The sequence below is a fragment of the Gracilinanus agilis genome, chromosome 4 (genome assembly GCF_016433145.1).
Source record: "Gracilinanus agilis isolate LMUSP501 chromosome 4, AgileGrace, whole genome shotgun sequence".
Taxonomy (NCBI): domain Eukaryota; kingdom Metazoa; phylum Chordata; class Mammalia; order Didelphimorphia; family Didelphidae; genus Gracilinanus; species Gracilinanus agilis.
In genome coordinates this window covers 518,715,113-518,719,619 of record NC_058133.1, presented here as the reverse complement: position 1 = coordinate 518,719,619, position 4,507 = coordinate 518,715,113, and the positions used below count along the sequence as shown (strand labels likewise).

The following is a 4,507-nucleotide window of genomic DNA, read 5'->3' as shown; positions in this document are numbered from 1 at the left end:
CTTCCTCCCTCTTGGCTCCTCCCTCCCCTGCTCACTTCTCTCTTCTCTCTGCTCTGACCCCAGCAAGCCCATCAGGCTGGAGGCCAAGCTTGCAGACCGCCCCCGGCCAGTGTCCCCTCTGCAGGAGATGGAGCATGGCCTCCTGGCTCTGGCAGCCACCCGGAGAGAGGCCAGAACGGGGAGATGAAGGCTGGAAGGCCACCAACCGCCCCTACAGGCATCAGAGTGGAGCTGCCTGAGGGGAGGCGGAGAGAAGGCTGCTCCTTGGAGGGTGCCTCTGACATTGGAATTCTCATTGGACTAAGGGGTCCGCTCCTCACAAGGACAGTTCGCAGTCAGACTTTAGGAGCAGAAAAGACTGTGGATTTCGCTTTCATGAAAGTGGCGCCGCCCCTAACCACAAGTCAAACGGCCCCTCTTCTGGCGGAAGCTCACCTTTTATGGGCTTTAACCACAAGCCCCCCTTCTCCACCTCCTTCCCTGTCTCACCCCCAGAAACTGGGGAGCCCAAACTACCGGCTAAAGTCTAACCCAACCCCCGACATTAACATGGAGAGCTTTAGGAGAGAAGCTCGGCTCGGTTACCAGATGGCCTGAGCACAGACTTTCCCAGCTGTGGCTGCTGGCACACGCTCTGGGGAGCAGCCAGGCAGAAGCAGGGGCTCCCGGTTCGAAGTTTCCCGGGATGGTCCGCCTGCTTGAAGCCAGCACCTGGCTTGGCCGGAGGCTACTGGAGAACATATCCAGAGGACAGCTCACAGACAGGCTCCTCACAATTCCCCCGCTTTCCACCTTCCCAATCTGTGTTGCATTCACCCCATTTGGCCACAGCGAGTCTCCTCTCCTCCCTCCTCGACCTCAGAGCTCTTCATCCTCCTCAGGATCAGCAATAGACCTTCTAATCCTACTTGCATTCCTTCAACACTTCTTGGTTCCAGTGCAATAAAGCAAGAGACAAAGCAGGGGTAAACCTGCAGGCAGGTTTGGGCTCCTCCTAAGAGCAAGCTGACTTGACTCCACCATCCTGGGAAGGGGGGGGGGGAGGTCCGGTACTTATTTGTCCCTGAGGACTTTATTATTATTATTATTATTATTCCTATTGACTCCTTAGGAGCATAGGGCCGCAACCATCTCACGCCAACGGACTCTGTTCTGGGCAACTTCCCCCAGCTGGGCCCATGTCGTTCTGACTGTTTTTGTTTCATTTTCGGCAGATCTTCGCCAGGTCTGTTTTGGCCTTCCGACTTTCCTCCTCCCTGAAGGGTTCCAGCTCAATGCTTGTCTGGCTATGTTGTCTTCCGTTTTTCTTAGCGTATGTCCTATCCATCTCCACTTATGTTTCTTTATGTCCTGACTGATGGGGTACTGGAATGTTCTTTCCCAGAGACTAGCATTGGAGACCTTTTCAGGCCATCTGATGTTCAAGATGTGACGTAGACCTCTATTAACAAAGACCTGGAGTTTGTTGGTGTTAGTGCTCGTCACTCTCCAGCTTTCTGATCCATATAGGAGGACGGCCTTTACGTTGGTATTGAAGATTTGGAGCTTAGTGAGGAGGGACAGTGCTTTGGAGGTCCAGACAGATCGCAGGGTGTTAAATGCCTGTCTGGCTTTGTTGATTCGGTTTCTGATGTCCTCATCTGCCCCACCGATGCTACCCAAATAGGTGAAGTGGTCCGTCTCCCTGATGTTTTCTCCCTGTAGTTGGATGGGCAGGTCCTGTCTACTGTTGACTGTGATCACCTGGTCTTCCTCTTGTTGATCTTCAGACCTGTCTTCTCCGCTTCTTCAGAGAGTCGTGCAAGTTTGGCTTGCGCATCCTGCTGCTTGTGAGAAAGGAGACAGATGTCATCCGCGAAGTCCAGGTCCTCGAGCTGTTTGGTGTGAGTCCATTGGATGCCCGCATTGTTGTCCTTGGTAATTCTTCTCATGGTCCAATCTATGACCATCAAGAAGATAAGGGGCAAAAGCATGCAGCCTTGCTTCACTCCGGTTTTCACTGTGAAGGGAACTTTTTTAGTGCTTTGGAAAGGCCCAGCCACCCTTGAAGGGTCCGAGTTCCAAACAGAGATCCTTATCTAAGGTGTCCCCTGCATTTCTAACTGCCCTTTGTGCCCTGTTCTCAGGAGGGTTGCCCAGGCTCTCCCAGATCAGGGGGAGGGGACAGCAAACTGAGCCTGCGCCTGGGGGCCCATCCACGAGGAGGGATGGGTTTGTGGTTCAGCCTTTCCTCCGCAGGTCCCCCAGAGGTCCACTTCCTCAGGGGATTCTCACATTAGAGAACTGTCCAGCGTGTGATTTCTAACCCTTAAGCTCCAGCTTTGGAGCACCTCATGCTCACATGTTTGCACTCCTCTCAAGAGACAGGCCCACAGGCTTCCTAGTTCAGGGGGGAGTAGGAACCTCATACTCTTCTGATCTCCCCTCTCAGAGGAGGAAAGAGTGTAGAGGAGGCACTACTGCCATTTTCTCTGGGGGGATTACTTGACAAAGGAGGGTCATCCACTTCAACTCAGTTTATTTGTCCATTCCCAAGGGGAAGAGAACCCCCTTTGTGGAGGGCCTGCATAGTGCACAGTAAAACAGCTGCTCTGCTTGAGACTGTGAGGATGGAGTGAACACTTTCTATCCATAAGTCCTGCTCTGTGTAGCCCAATTCTGTTTCTAATTCTTCTCTAAAGTTGCTCACTGAAGCCATTTTCTCTCCAGGATTTAGTCTAGGGAGTGGGTCTACCTGTCCCACCCTTGTTTGTGGGTGCTGAGGGGCTGGAGTCAAGGCCACAGGGAGTCTGAACCATGTTGTGGGGTCTATGTGGGATCTATACCCCAGGCAGGGGGTCCCTCAGTGAATGGTGTGGGGGAGGTAGGATGCCTATCAAAAGGGAAAGCAGGGATCTCCCTCCCTAGGGCTACATCTGGCAGGACCATTACCTAATTTGTACTAAGCAGTAGAGATCAAAACTAAAGTCCCTACTTCCCCCCACCCCCATCCAAACATAATCAGTCCCTTCTTACCAGTCCTAGGTGCCTCTTGAATGTCACCTTCCGGGGCTGTGTATCCTTCTGAGGTTTCAACTGTCCAGGAGACCTTTTTCTGCAGGGAAGAAAGAGTTAAAGTCAGAGAGTCCTCTTTCTTTTAGTAACTTCAGGGCTTGGTTCAGGAGTTTGGCTCCCAAGTTTGGGCTGACTTTGCATTTGGAAGCCCCCCTCCATCTACCAAGAGAGACTCATCCCCATCAAGAATGGCAGCTCGAACAAGGGTATGCCCTCAAATTGGGGAATGGCTGAAAAAACTGTGGTATTTGTTGGTGATGGAATACTATTGTGCTCAAAGGAATAAAGTGTTAGGGTCCGTTTCTATGACCACTGAAGGAACACACAAAGACAATGCAATACAAGCACAAAGAAGTCTTTATTCCTAGCTAGCTAGGGGAGCCCAGCCAAGGAGCTCCAAAGCAACATAATCAGAGTGGAGTTTAAATACATTTTTTGAAGCTTTGATCTAATACCTATGAATAGATTCATGGTTTCAGTTCAGTACTCAGGAAGGAACAGGACTTTACCCTAAAGATAAAAGGACTTAGTGGTTAGACTTGAGAAGAACAAGACATTACGATAAAAGGACTCAGTGTTTTAGTTCGTTAAGGGGAACAAGACATTACATCTCAGACAGGTATGCAAGGTGGGAGTTGGTTGACTGGTTTTAGTTTTAATCATTTACTTTACTTCATTCCCTACTTCTGTTTGTTCATAGTGAGAAATCTTTCTCACAACCACGTCATTGCATAATTTGGGGTGGTCGTTTTGGTATCGTTTCAGAACATAACCTGGATAGTATTAACACGATCTTTAACTGGACCAAGCAATTAAAAATGCAAGGTCCAAAAATTAACAAAAGAACAAAAATTATTAAGGGTCCCAAAAGGGTGGAAATGAATGTGGTCAGCCATGGAGAAGACTGGAATAACCGCTGATATCATGATTGGCCTGTTGTCCAGAGCCTTTCTCTGGAGTCGAGACTTCTGAGTTCGGCCACTGATTCTCGGACTATACCAGTGTGGTCTGTATAGAAGCAGCACTCCTCTCGAAGGGCAGTACAAAGACCACCATCTTTAAGGAAAAGAAGGTCGAGGCCTCGCCTATTTTGCAAAACTACCTCTGAAAGGGAAGTTAAGGACTTTTCCAGGGCTTCCAGCGACTGCTCGACTCTTTTAAGGTCAGTATTTACAGCATGATGTAATGCTGCCATATCGGCTCAATAGAGTTAGGAAAGTAATACTTATGCTTGCTCCTACCAGTCCAAGAATAGTAGCAAAGGTTAAAACAATTACAGGTTCTCGTCGAACCCGTGGGGACTTCAAATGTTGAAGGGCCAAAAATTGTTCCTCAGGATAATAAATTACTTGGGGGAGGATCGTGACAAGCAGGTAGACCTCATGTGAGTGGGTTGTTAAAGTAGTTTGCGCGATACAAGAAGTGAGTCCAGTTACAGAACAAAACCACCATG

The 4,507-nt window shown here is 49.5% G+C and overlaps 1 pseudogene; it reads right to left on the bottom strand.

The window, feature by feature from the left end:
- LOC123244687 overlaps positions 1-4,249 on the bottom strand; it is a 58,618-nt pseudogene extending 54,369 nt beyond the window's left edge.
- Between the last annotated feature and the right edge of the window lie 258 nt (positions 4,250-4,507).